Raw genomic sequence first — 14684 nt, 5'->3', positions numbered from 1 at the left:
CCGGAGTGAATCCACAACGACTCGGAAGGAAAACTAAAGTCCAAAGCAGTGCACTGGGATAAAGAGAGTTTAATAGGGTAGAAAAGGAATAAAAACAATACAATAAATATTAATATTTATAATTTATAATATAATAACGTATAAAAATTGTTTAATTAATAAGATTAAATAATAATCATCATAATTTTATAGTAATAAAACAACTCCATACTGTACAACACAGTCAATAAAGTGGATTTAATGCAATAAAAATAAAACCCATTTATCCCATTCCAATGAGTTCCTATCCCCATCATCACTTCCCATCCCACTGATCATTTCCTATCCCAACAACGTCCCAGTTCTGATCCCAAGGCTGAATTCCCAACTCCCACCCACCCATCCAGCCAGCCATGCACCCATTTTCTGCATTTTCAGGTCACAAGACTCTGATGAAGGCCACCTCAGCCTTTTCCCCGAAAATAAAGCTGCTCTTTATTGTGAAAAACTTCACTTTTGCACAACACTGCAGACCCAGCCAAGATGGTCCTGCAAGACAAGGTGAAACAAACATACAAAGACCATATGGATGTAAATTGGTTCATCTAAACAAATTCCTACCACGAAATCCTGATCCTCAATCTCAGCACCGATGAAAAAAGAGGATACAGTTCCCTCCTCCAAGGTCCCTCTCTGCCCCTGCTCCCCGTGGGCTCCTCTCCATGGCTGCAGCTGCGGCCCAGGGCCTGCTCCTGCGGGGGCTCTCCACAGGCCGCAGACTCCTCCAGGCCACAGCCACCTGCTCCACCGGGGGCTCCTCCACCCACAGGGGGGCAGCAGCGTGGAGATCTGCTCCATGGGGGACCCATGGGTGCAGGGGGACAGCCTGCTCCACCGGGGGCCTCTCCCTGCACAGCCCGCAGGGGAACTGCTGCTGCCTCCTGCCCTCCTGCTGCACTCACCTGGGGGGCTGCAGGGCTGCTTCTCCTCTCTTTCTCCCTGTGAAACAGCTTTTTGTTGTTATTTTTGTTCTCCTTTCTTCAATATGCTCTCCCAGAGGAACAAGCGACATCGTTTCTTGGCTTGGCTCTGGCCAGCAGTGGAGCCGTTATCTAACGGGGGGCAGCTTCTAGATTCTTCTCACGGAAGCCACCAAAGGGAGGACAGACCAAATGATTGCAAATTGATATCCACGTGACAGCAAAATGGAGTCAAAGGATAAATTGTGCTATTCAGACTAAAAATGTGTAACATGCAGCTACATATATCTGACCTTTGCACCTAAGTGCTGTTAACCATCCCAGGCATTTGTTGTTCACATGGTGAATAAGTGCTGTTTTGGATTTACAGAGATAATCTGTAGATTTGGTTCCAAAGGGGTTCAAATTCAGGCAAGGCAGTGAGAGCTTTGTGGGCTGCAGGAGAACCAAAATGCAGGAACTGTCAGGGCTCATCCTCACCCGTGACCAACTCTCATTTGGTCTTCTTTGGAGAGAAAGCCAAGCCAGCCTGATGGCTTCCACTACTTCTATGGGAGTGACATTGGGATTGATCTTTAAAATGAAATGAAGCAGAAGGCTGTGGGTTCTCCAACCTTCAAGATATGCAGCACTTGGCTGGGAAGGTTTCTTACGTTCCTATGGATTTGAAGAATTAGGGCTGAAAGAAGCAGCAGGACCCTAGGGCCATATTCTGTCATCTCTATGGAAACTCCTGACGGGAATGACCTCCCTACTGGTGTCAAACTGCAGGCAGGCAAACGGGTGTGGTCTCCTCTCTGTGCAACTCCCCAATCCATGGTGTCTCTTTGCATGTGTGAAATTGCATGTGTATAGGGGGTGTGGTGGCAGAAGAGTGCAAGCCTCTTCTGATGGGTCCTAAAGCTGTGAGTCTGACCCTTCTGTGACTGTGCTGAAAGCGATCCTGGGGATAGAAGGGAGAGTGATCCAGCTGCACATCATGAGATGGGGAAGAGACAGAGGCTCTGGCGTGCACTGCTGACTGGTTTGCCTCGGTGGGGTTGGAGTGAGGAAGCTGTACCCTCCTCTGTTAGCACAAAGGAGAGGAGTTATTCCACGCTATTTTTCCTCCTCTGTGTATGAATGGACAGACTGCACAGTTGGTTAAGGCCGTAGCTACTGAAGACAAGAACTCGATTGTCTGCTGCTCTTCAGGCAGAAGGCAGAAGGAATCAAGAGACAGGACTGGCTCTGTCTGCATACTGCAGTAGACGCACTTTTTTGCATCTTCTGTGCGTGAAAAAGTATGTTTTAATTGATAAGAATCCCAAGGGCCTAGAAATACTGCAATTTTAGGATAAATCTGGTATAAACTGAGTGTCCTGAGGATTTTGAGTACTCCATTTCCGTGGCCAGACCAACAGAAACTCCAGGGCAATAGTAAACACAACTTTCTCTCTCTTATCCTAAATTTCTCCACTTGTTATCTCCTGACCAGCAATTTACAGGAAAGTTACAGGAAAGTGAGGGAAAATATTTGAACTATTTATACACCAGTGCAGGTGGTGCCATGTTAACTTCACTCTTTTGCAAGATCTTGTTTGCTAACAGCAAGTTATGGCCCCTAGGGATGTTTTACCTTGAGGGAGGGAATGGGGGCACACCAAAACAAGTAGAACAAGCAAAATACTGTGGGGTGGAGCTGACAAAACAACAAACAAACAAACAAACAACAAAAAAACAACTACCACCACAGACCACCCACTAGTGCCGTGCTTTTCATCCTGAAGTGAGGAAAGAGCAGAGCATCCTTGCAGTAACTTCATGCCTCAAAACCCTCCTTTGTCACTCTTCCTGCACTTGTGTAACAGTTGCTTGCAGGTCTGTTTCCTTTCTATTTCAGGACTGGAAGATGGCTTCATGGACAAAACAGACTTGGCTTGGGGAAGAGTAATTGAATTTATTGCCAACTGATCACAAAGTAGGACAGTGAGAATTTAAAAACTTTAAAACCAACCAACCAACCAACCAACCAACCAAACAGAAAACCACCTCGCCACACTACCTCCATCCCAGGCTAAACCTCAGTCTTGATTCTTCTACCTATTTCCCACAGAGCAGTGGGGGGTGGTTGGAGGATGTTGGGGAATGGAGGTTGCAGGCTCTGCTGCTCCTTCATTGTATTTGGCAATTTTATTGATGGTAGCGCTCCCCACCCCTCCCATCCCCTCTTTTCCCTTCCCTCCACTCCCCTGCCCTCCCCTATGCTCCCTGTTCTTTCTGACCAACAGTATGATAGATTCGGGTGGGTGGTCAGCACGTGGGGCTACGGGGAGAGGACGTACACAAAGATTTGGCTCCAGATCCAAAATGTCATGTATTTGGCAATTTTATTTATGGTAGCACTCCCCTCCCCTCCCCTCCCCTCCCCTCCCCTCCCCTCCCCTCCCCTCACCACCCCTCCCCTCCCCTCCCCTCTTTTGCCTCCTCTCCCCACTTTTGCCTCCCCTCCCCTCCCCCCCATCCCCTCCCCTCCCCTCCCGTCTCCTCCCCTCCCCTACCATCCCCTCCCCTATGCTCCCTGTCCCTATACTCTGCTACACTCCCCTCCCCTATACTACCCTACACACTCCTACACTCCCCTCCCCTATCCTACCCTAAACTCCCGTTCGCTACACTACCCTACATTACCCTATGCCCCCCTCCCCTACACTCTCCTACACTCCCCTCCCCTATCCTACCCTACACTCCCCTAAACTCCGATCCCCTACACTACCCTATACTCTCCTATGCTCCCCTCCCCTCTAACACGCTACACTACACTACGCAATGCTACCCTACCCTACCCTACCCTACCCTACCCTACCCTACCCTACCCTACCCTACCCTACCCTACCCTACCCTACCCTACCCTACCCTATCCTATCCTATCCTATCCTATCCTATCCTATCCTATCCTATCCTATCCTATCCTATCCTATCCTATCCTATCCTATCCTATCCTATCCTACCCTCCCCCTGCCCTCCCCTCCCCTCCCTTCCTTTTATTCCCTCCCCTTCCCTCCCCTCTTGTCTTCTTCTCTCCTCTCTTCTTTCTTTCGGGTAACTTCAAATCGCTTCAGTCGTTCTCATAGCTCCTATGCCTGGCTGATTCACGGGAACCCATCAGCAGCAACCAGAAGCGCTCCAGCTGCTGTGTCACTGGTCGAGCAACAGTCTCCAACTGGGAATCGCTGACTTCGTTGTGTGGCTCAGACAGGTGCCTTGCAGTTCCACCGTGGCCTGGACGTTTCCTCTTGCTGTGTCCCCACCTACAGCGCAGTTCTGCTTAGAAGCAGCAGCAGGCTTTGGAAGATGTCCCACTCCTTCCATTTTCAGTGGTTTAGCTTGGCTAGCCGGGTGGTGTCTGTCAATAGAAGACAACAAAGAGATTTGGGTTAGAAACAGCTAACTGAGTAGTTCCTTTGCACAAGGGCAAGGAATATTTACCCCTTCCTACTGGAGGCTGCAGTGTCAGAGATAATGACGGGTCCTTCCGAGAGCTTTGAAATATCCCTTGGGGATGCTGAGTCCAGAGGACCAGAGCAAACCTGTCTAAAGTACACCGTGGAATCCCTCGGAATGACTTCCTAGCAGAAGCATGTGTCTGATACGGCTTCAGCTGGTTGCAGTGTTCTTCTTCACCTCATACCTAAATTCAGATGAGAGATCTCAATGAAGATGGAAAGGTTGAGAAATAGAGAAATCACTGATGTGCTTTGAGAACTTCTAAGGACTGAGTACTGCATCAATCCAATGTTGTAACATTAAGGATTGGTTAGAAAAGCAAACGTTAAAAACAAGGAAAGGGGAAGAACAAGTAAGCTTTCTTAAAGTATCTATTCTATTTAAGGTATCTTTAAAGAAGTAAATAAGTACTGAAATATATATGCAGAGAGAGAGAGAGAGAGAGAGACAGAAACCTAAGAGTCTGCTGTGCAGGTTAGCTTCTTGCTCTCTTTTCTAAAAGTCACAGTGAATGCAGCATCTGTGTGCGTTACAAGCATTACCCTCAGTCCAGCACAGGTACACACGAGAGGTCAGCCTGCAGGTTGCGGAGGCAAAGCAACTGCTCTGGCTGGATGTGAAGAGCCAAGACAGAAGTTGCTGTCAGGGAAAAGATACACAGAGGGGATGAAAAAGACGGAGTGTGCTTTCCGACCTTCACAACTTCTAAGCAAGCGGAGATGAGGTTGTGGAAGAAGCAAATAAGCTGTGATCTAGAAGCAGCCTGAAGATTGTCCTTAAGCAGGGCCTTGCATTCTTCATTTTTACAGCATTGCTTGCCTTCAAGTGCACAACGATGATTTTATGAACTTTCTACCACTACAGAAATGCACCGGATTCTTTCACAAAACTTACGGGTGGTACTTGGCAATATTGGTCAGCATTCACTATTTCCTTCTTCATCTCAATTCTCTTTTGGCCTGTGAAGCTTTCCAGATCAGAGGAGAAGATCCACGGTAATACGGAGCTTTGGATACTGCAAAGGAAACGAAGAATCCTACTGACAACTCTTTTCAACCTCGCCTGCAAGCATCACAGAAAAGAATACCGAAAGAACACCGCTTTATCATGGGAAGCATAAATTGGAGCATAGGTGTCCTATAGCTGAAGCGAGGTGAAGCAGGTTCCACACAAGGTGAAGGAGCACACCCATAAGCATTTCCGTTAAAGCCGTGTTTTCAAACAAAGGGTTAAGATTTAGATTTTCTTACAAGTGAAGAATGAAGAAATAAAAGGAAAAGAAAATTACCAGGACATCCAGTTTTCCTCTAGCTTGCTTTGCTTCTTTCCGAATCTGAGTCTGGAGTGACAGTCAGGGAGCAGCGTTGTGCAGAAATGCCAAAGCCTCCCCAGCTTGTTGTACCTTCATCAGCAAGGGCTTTGATACTGCTGCCTCCTCAGCAACATCAGCCATTTCCGAGGAAAGCTGGTGTCCATCAGGTCAAATAGGAATGGGAAATCCCTCTTGCCACAACCTCACACTCACACCAGAGTTGGCAGGACAGGCCGATGGACAGAGAAGCGTCTGGAAGAGTGTTAGAAAACAGACTTTAGATTTCCGTCAACCCAGGAAGAATTACTTGCTCATCCCTTCAAAGTGAACTCTGAGTAGAAGGAGGGGATCCCAAGCTGCATTCCTGACATCTATGCTGCAAAGTCATCCAATGGGACATGTTACTGGACCAGCCTGTTACGAACAGAAACAGGACTTTGAGGTTATGCTGTTGGATTAGAATTAAGCTCAAAGAGTTAGTCCTTTGACGTGTTTTTGTTTGCAAGTGTTTTCACTGCTTCCCAGACAATGTCTCCAGCAAGCTAGCTGCTTGCTTCATTTGTTCTGTTCTCTTCTGTTCTTTTTGATTCTGTTTTGTTTTGTTTTCTCAGCCAGGATTCTTAGAGAAATGAGATTAAAGTGATCATATTGTATGTCCACCCATCCCTCCCTCCCCTTCGCTTGTCCAGAGCTTTTACCTCGTCCAGCAGCTTGAATGAACTCGGTCCTAGGCGCAGTTGTGTCCAAGCCATTCTGTTCCTAGACGTGTTGTGAGAACAGACAGCTAAGTAGTGGGGAGAGGACGTGCTGCTGTCTGCAGTGTGACCTCAGCGCTTACCAAACAGTAGGGAATACACAGAGAAGGGCCTTAGGAGAACTTCAAGCCCCAGATACGTTTTATGTGGAAACCATATTTCCCAAGATAACGCTGGACACAACTGCATAATCAAAAGGGATTCATTTCTTGGTTCATTCAACTCTTAGGTTTTAGTTTTAAAACATGTCTGTCTTGGCTTAAAGCATTCTTCCAATCTCTATTTCCAGTTACTAGGATTTCCTGAAATAGGGAATCCCATTTTTTTCTTTGTACACTCTCCCAGCCTCTTTGTTTTCCTCTCCCCAAGAAACGTAGCACTGCTCTCTTCATACTTGACAACTAGATATGGAGCTGTATCAGCCAGAAGGAAGTTTCCTTCACACTTTCTGCTTCTTACGGTATCTGGGCTCTTACCTTTACACTTACTCACCCTTCCTACATTAGCACAAAGGAAGTGTTTTGGAGATCTGATGTCTTGTTTTCCAGAAACTGCCCTGAATCACCTTTACGAGAGCTCTCCCACGCTGCGAGCACAAGTCTTGCAGTCTGGCCAGATATTTGCCTTCTAAGTCAATAACCAAATCTGTTACAAAGGTAAGAACATGTAATGAATGGAAAGGAAATCCTTTTATTTTCATCGTTCACTTTTTTTAGTTAAGTTAAGAACATGTAATTAATGGAAAGGAAATCCTTTTATCCTTTTATTTTGATCCAAATTCACTTTTTTTTTTTTTTTTTTTTTTTTTCTAGACCAAGAATGAATCGTGGAGAACCACCAAAACTCAGGTGAGAAATGAAATGACAAATGTTAAGGTCAGGCAGCTTGCCCACTGCCATTGCTACCCTGAAAGCAGATGGAGAGCATCTTCATACACCACAGCCTGAGACGCTAGTCGACAGGCCAGCCCGTGTGAGGAAGTCCATTGCTGTCCTGAATTTTAACATGACAGGGGGACTCTTAAGCCTCTTGTTTATGCTTTAGTACTTGCGGTCTATGGGAGGACCACAGCACACTCTTCTCTGTCTCCCCTTATTTGTTGATCGTCTGTAGGAAGAAGAGAACGTGCAGAGGCCCTCACCCGTACATTGGGTCTGTTCTCACTCTCTGCAGCTCCATCATTGAGCAAAGTACCAACCTTGAGGCTTCTGTAAGGACTTGACACAAACTACAGAATACTACAATGAAGCATTCACAACAAAACCACATTTTTTTCCTCAGCCAAGCATCAAAACACTTACAGAAGGGCATGGTCCCTCTCTGTGCACCTCAAGGGGAGATCCACAACTCCTCACGTGGTTTCATCGCATCCAGCACCCTTCTCTGTGCCTCCCAGCTAAACGTGCACAGAGGCAGCTGTTGCCAAAGTGCTGTGGTGACACAATTCAGTTCTGTTTCTGAAGTCATCACCGCAGGCGCCTCCCAGTGACGGCACAACACTCTCTGTTGCTAATGCGTCTGTCTCAGAAACAGCTAGGGAAGTACCACTATGCCCAAACTGACTTGAATTAGAGTAGTTCCCAAATTATTCTCTGCTCCCCTACATCTGTGGAAGGTGGGTGATCAATCTTTTCCTTGAGAAAGGACTACAGAGCAAAAGAGCTTGATTCTGAGACGTTGCCCGTCCTTGTAGAGCAGTTCACCTTTGATTTCCATGTAAGAAAAAAGAAGGTGAAATCAACAATTCCCTTCCTCTGAGCTGGGAATAGGAAAGAAGCCCAATTCTCCAGGAAGCCTTCAAAAGGAAACTCTGCATTTCTTTGTTAAACACCTTGTTTAATTTCTTGAAAGAAATCTTTCCCAGGACTTTGCAACTGCGGTGGTTCAAAGCGGGTGGGCAGCCGAGTTCCACCACGGCCGCTCTCTCACTCCCCCTCCTCAAAGGGAAAGGGGGAGAAAATATGATGCAAAGGGCTCCAGGGCTGAGATAAGGACAGGGCGATGGCTCAACAAGTATCGTGACGGGCAAAGCAGACTCAGCAGAGTGACCCTCAGGGTCCCTCCCTGCCCCTGCTCCCCGTGGGGTCCCTCCCACGGGATGCCGTCCTTCCCCAGCTGATCCCACACGGGCTGCCCACAGGCAGCAGCTCCTCAAGCACTGCTCCCACACGGCTCCGTCCCACGGGCTCCATCCATCCATCCCCCAGGAGCAAACTGCTCCAGCACGGGTCCCCCACGGCTGGGCGGCAGCTCCCCCCAGCCCCCCTGCTCCTGCGGGGGCTCCTCTCCACGGGGGGGCTGCAGCTGCGGCCCGGGGCCTGCTCCTGCGGGGGCTCTCCACAGGCCGCAGACTCCTCCAGGCCACAGCCACCTGCTCCACCGGGGGCTCCTCCACCCACAGGGGGGCAGCAGCGTGGAGATCTGCTCCATGGGGGACCCATGGGTGCAGGGGGACAGCCTGCTCCACCGGGGGCCTCTCCCTGCACAGCCCGCAGGGGAACTGCTGCTGTGAGCCTGGAGCACCTCCTGCCTCCTGCTGCACTCACCTTGGGGGCTGCAGGGCTGCTTCTCACTCCTTGCTCTACCAGCTTCTGTTGTGCAGCAGTATTTCCCCCTTCTTCCATCTGCTCTCCCAGAGGTGCAAACAACATCGCTTATTGGCTCAGCTCTGGCAAGCGCCGGGGCCCTTTTGGAGCTATCTGGAGCTGGCTGTTGTCTGGACTGTTCTCACAGACGCCATCCCTGCAGGCCCCTGCTACCAAACCCTTGCCACGTAAATCCGATCGAAGTGTATGCAGCAATTACAAAGCCGCTGTGCTTTGGGCTGTCATGATCCTCCTGCAAGTGCAGGGGAGGTGCAGGGTTGCTTTGCATTTCCAAAAGGAGGAAGAAAGCCTCCAACCCCACTGGACCTCAGCCACTTGCAGGATCCAAGCAACGCTCCCCACTTTCAGTTATCTCCCTCCCATGCACACAGTGGGAGCAAGGTTGAACAAGCACATTTTTGAAAATGTTTATCTTAATGAAGAATAAAAGAAGTCTACAACACCCAATCCCTCTGTGCACCCAAGGCAAAAATCGTGGACTATTCTGCCTCAACACTATTTTCAGACCCAATTTGTCAAGTCATCTAGCAGAGGATTTCTCTCTTGTTCACTCACTAGCTTAGCAGAGCACCAGTTTACATAGGTGCTGGAGCAGATTCCTCAACCATCTGAAGGGACTTGATCCCAGAAAAGTTCAAAACTGCAGGTGACTCATGATTTTGTGGTGAAGCATCTATTAAATGAGAGCTGTTCTGCTTAGGGCACAGTGAGACAATGTGAGAAGAACCCTGTATCTCACTGATTGAGGCTTTATAACTCTACAGAATTGTCAGTCAACAATAAATGGAAAATGCAGGAGATATGTTCTTTCTTCCTCCTTTCCCTGCCATACATTAGCAGAGAGATTGTGGTGGGATATAGGTTCAGAGCCTCACAGAAGAAGGATTTGAACCCAGGCTCTCCACAGTCTGCACCACTGCCTTCCTGACGGCTTTTGACTATTTTAATTAATTTTATTATTTTACTTTTTTATTTTATTTTATTTTATTTTATTTTATTTTATTTTATTTTATTTTATTTTATTTTATTTTATTTTATTTTATTTACTTTATTAGTATTATTCTTCTTATTTTTCTGGATGGTGTCTAAGTCTTGGGGGGGAAGAACCAACTGTGGGAGGAGGGAATGCTACTACTGTCTGTGACAGTGGTGATTTCTGGACAGTGTTAGCAACAGAGCTTCTGCAGAGAAGAGAAAATGCCAGGCAGTCTCTCTTGGTATTCCATGTACTGAGTACTGAGTGCAGTTTTGGTCTCCACAGTATAAGAAAAAGTATAAGAACAAACCAGTGCACTGTGATAAAGAGAGTTTAATAGGGTACAAAAGGAATAAAAACAAACAAAATAAGAAATGAGAATATTGATAATTTATAATGTATCATAGAATCATAGAAGCATAGAATATCCTGAGTTGGAAGGGACCCTTAAGGATCATCAAGTCCAACTCTTGACACCGCACAGGTCTACCCAAAAGTTCAGAGCATGTGACTAAGTGCACAGTCCAATCTCTTCTTAAATTCAGACAGGCTCGGTGCAGTGACCACTTCCCTGGGGAGCCCGTTCCAGTGTGCAACCACCCTCTCTGTGAAGAACCCCCTCCTTATGTCAAGCCTAAATTTCCCCTGCCTCAGCTTAACCCTGTTCCCGTGGGTCCTGTCGCTGGTGTTCATGGAGAAAAGGTCTCCTGCCTCTCGACACCCCCTTACGAGTATAAAATATAGAAATATTGTTTAATTAATAATATTAAATACTTATCATTTTATAATAATGAAACAATGCCATACCGTACAACACAGTCAATCAAGTGGATTTAATTAAATAAATAATAAATCCCAGGAAATTAAATAAAATTTTAAAATGTAAATTTAATACAAATAAAACCCATTTTTCCCATCCCAATGAGTTCCTATCCCCATCATCACTTCCCATCCCACTGATCATTTCCTATCCCAATAACCTCCCAGTTCTGATCCCAAGGCTGAATTCTCAACTCCCACCCACCCATCCATCCAGCCATGCACCCATTTTCTGCCGTCCGTGCTGGCCATGCCCACATCCATGCCCGGCCTGAGCATGGGCAGCGGGAGCGGGCTGCATGAAATAACTGAACATGAAATTATGAAATAACATGAAATAATAAATAAGGTAACTTAATTGTTGCTGTTGCTGGCGCTGGGCTGAGCTCTGGGGCGCTTGGCTCGCCAGCAGGGCCGCAGCCCCGGGAGGAGCGGGAGCCGGCTGCTGGACCTGCCATGGTGGCTGGAGAGTGGGGCGGTTGCTTGGGGAACGCGGGCAACGGGGGTTCCGTCCCAACGGCTGACCAGCCCCTCGCCGACATCTTGGGGAGGACTGCAGGCTTTGGAGCCAAGCAGGCTGCCCAGCGCAAGACTTGGCCATCCCCAGCAGGCTTTCCCTCCCACGCAGCACTTGCCATGCCCACGACGCTTCCACACCGCCTCTTGCCCGTCCTGAGCATTTCCCAGCCCAGGACCAGCTTTCATCCTCATGGTCATTTCCCATCCTGACAAGTTCACATGAGAACAGATTCCCATACAAAAGATTTCCCATCAACACAAACAGATTTTTCCCTTCATCCAAAGAGATCTCTTCCCAAAGAATTCCCCTCTCTTGGAGGACTTTCCCATGGTTTTCCTACTTCAATAAATGTTACCCACCCCATTAAAGATTTCCCATCCCAGTACTTTCCCATCCCAGGAGTGACTGCCCATCCCAATGCTTTTGCTTCCCAATGCTTTCAAACCCAGAGAACATTTCCCATCTCTTTCATTTCCGAGCCCAATGCCTTTCCACCCCAAGGAAGTCTTCCCATCCCAGCAAGGACTTCTCGGCTCACACATCCTTTCCCAACCCATTCCCATTTCCCACTTTCACCATCCAACACACAGCTTAGCCAGCCCACAGCTCTAGAGAGGGATTTGGACGATGCTGATAGACACAAGGTCACGGGGATTTGCTGTGCTGACGATTGCTCGTTCTTACAGATCAACACAGATCCCCAGTCCCAAGGGCGCCAGGCAGAATCTGGCCAATATGTAGATACGAGGCTCTTCCATTTCCTACCGGGAAAGAAAGAGATCTGTGCGTTTCTCTCTCTCCACCTCCGGAAAAAGAGAGGAAGGGGAGAGCGCTAATGAACAGGAGCATGCTCAGCTCAGCCACCGGCATGGAGGCTGCCCGCTCCTCAGCACCTCGAAGCAGCAGCACCTTCAAGTCTCCTCCTGCAGCAGCAGCACATCAGTGTCTCTTGTCCCACCAGCAGGACAGTGGCGTCTCCCATTGCACCATGCCGACCTCCACGCCTCGAGTGCCAGCAGCAGTCCTCAGTGTGAGCTGGACGCTCAGGGCACTTGTGGCCACCCACCTTTGTGAGCTCCAAGGCTGACAGTGACTCTCTGCTGAGCTCCCACGGCTCTCAGGCGTCCCGCTGGCAGAGCTTATGGCGCTAAGCTGACTGCCAGGAGAAAAGGCTCCCGTGAAATGGCTGCTCCACAACGCCAGGAGCAAGGTCTGCTGGGCTGGGGGTTCGCAGAGGAGCTCGGCCTTGGGCCTGGCAACTGCGCCTGGAAGCCAGGGACGGCCTTGGTGTGCAGCTGGACACCTGGGCCTGAGAAAGCAAGGTCTCTTTCAAGATGCTTGGCACCATCGTCACCCAGTGGCTGTCTCAGGGCGACGAGAGAAATGCACAGCATCTCTTGCTGCCCTGCAGTGCTGCTGTCCTACGCCCTTGGGTGTCTCTGGGATAGAAAAAGGGACAGATTTTGCCCCAAAACCCAGCTCCTTTCTATCAAAAGCATCACGTCCTCCTCTCTTTCTTGGATTTGGCTATGACTTTAGGAATCCCTGCAATCCCTGCAGCTGTGTCCCCTGCCAGCTTCTTGTGTGCCCCAAGCATCCTCGCTTGCAGGGCAGTAGAAGATGCAGAAAAGGCCTTGCCTTAGTGGAAGCACTGCCCTGCAGGAGCTCCAACATCCCTCTTAGCAGCACGCTGTAGCCCCCAGATGCCCCCGAAACAGCACATTTCAGCTCCTGGGAAGGAAATGAGCTCGCTCAAGGGGAGCTACCCGCTCAAGGCCCAGGTGTCTGTGAGGCGGTGTTGGCAAGGAGTCCTGTTGTGTGAGTCCGTTCTTTGTGGGTGCTCCGTCCCCACAAGGCTTGCTTTGGAAGGCCCAGGAGAGTCTTGTGGGCACTGGCCTGGGGTCCCAGGCTGAGCCAGCTGCTGGCTGGCAATCAGGGAGGCTCGCTCAGTGTCTTGGCTTGGGTTTGCGTGGCCAGGCTGTGGGAGCGGGGGGCTGCAGGGGTGTCCTCTGTGAGAAGAATGCAGCAGCTGCCCCATGGGAGCTCAGGGCCGCTTCCAGGAGGCTCCTTCCAGGAGGGACCCACCCGCTGCTGCCCAGAACGCAGAGCAAAAGGATGATGTTTGCGCCTGGGGGAGAGCCCATCTAAGAAAGGGAACAAAAGCTGCTGCCCAGCAGCGTCTGGGTCAGGGAGGAGTGAGAAAGCTCTGTGCAGCCCCCAAGGGCCGTGCAGCAGGAGGCAGGAGGTGCTCCAGGCTCACAGCAGCAGTTCCCCTGCGGCCTGTGCAGGGAGAGGCCCCTGGTGGAGCAGGCTGTCCCCCTGCAGCCCATGGGTCCCCCGTGGAGCAGATCCCCACGCTGCAGCCCCCCCGTGGAGGAGCCCACGTTGGAACAGGTGGATCTGCCCTAGAGGAGGCTGCGACCTGTGGAGGAGGCCCCAGAGGAGCAGGGTGTTCAAGGAAAGGTTGGAGCTGGTGCTTAGGAACATGGTTTATTGGGTGACATTGGTAGTACAGTGATGACTAGACCGGACAAATGTGAAGGTCTCCTCCAACAATAATGATTCTATGATACCTCCACCACGTCCTCCTCCTCCACTTCCTCCTCATCGTCCACGGCCTTTTTCTTGTCCACTGCCTCCTCCTTGTCTACCGCGTCCTCCTCGCCCCCCACCTGCTAATCCTATTTCTCATTTTCCTCCTCCTTCTCCTCCTTCCCTGCCTCTTGCACCTCCAACACCTCCTCCACCTCCACCGCCTCTTCCTCCTTCTCCTTCTCCAGCCCCACTGACTATTCCTCCTCCACAGCCTCCTCCACCTCGGCAGAAGCTTCCTGGCCAACTTCCTCTGCATGCTCCTTGCTAAGGCATGCTGGTAGCAATGATCGTGAGCCCAGAAATGGCAGGAGGAGTTGCCAGGAACCAGGTGTGCCAAGGCGGCTTCTCTGGGAGGCTATGGCTGTGAGCGCTGCCCACCGCTCTTAATTCTCGTTCCATTTGTCACCCCACAGGACCATGGCACTGTGACCCTGTAAGGTAGCAGCTGGCGGCTCCTATCATCTTGATGACGCTCTGTGATGCGTTGCTTGTTGCCTGGGTAGCGATTGTTAGCTATTATGCAAATGGCTTGTCATCAATCGGGGATGTGGCTGCTCCTCCCTATAAATGGGCCAAGGGGGGCAGTGGGAGCCAGAGTGTTGGAGAGGGGAGATGGGAGAAGGTGGAAACAGAAAAGGAGGAGGATGAGGAAGAGG

General features: G+C 49.6%; 1 long non-coding RNA gene across 1 annotated transcript; it reads right to left on the bottom strand.

Moving 5' to 3' along the window:
- Positions 1 to 4472: 4472 nt before the first annotated feature.
- Positions 4473 to 5921, bottom strand: LOC137848875 (uncharacterized). The gene is made up of 3 exons (XR_011091556.1): positions 5734 to 5921; positions 5340 to 5460; positions 4473 to 4629 (listed from the first exon to the last, which is right to left on the bottom strand). It is a non-coding gene; the product is annotated as an uncharacterized lncRNA (long non-coding RNA).
- Positions 5922 to 14684: the final 8763 nt, after the last annotated feature.

This window comes from Anas acuta, unplaced genomic scaffold (genome assembly GCF_963932015.1).
Source record: "Anas acuta unplaced genomic scaffold, bAnaAcu1.1 SCAFFOLD_239, whole genome shotgun sequence".
In the NCBI taxonomy this organism is placed as follows: domain Eukaryota; kingdom Metazoa; phylum Chordata; class Aves; order Anseriformes; family Anatidae; genus Anas; species Anas acuta.
This window is presented reverse-complemented; position numbering and strand designations above follow the sequence as displayed.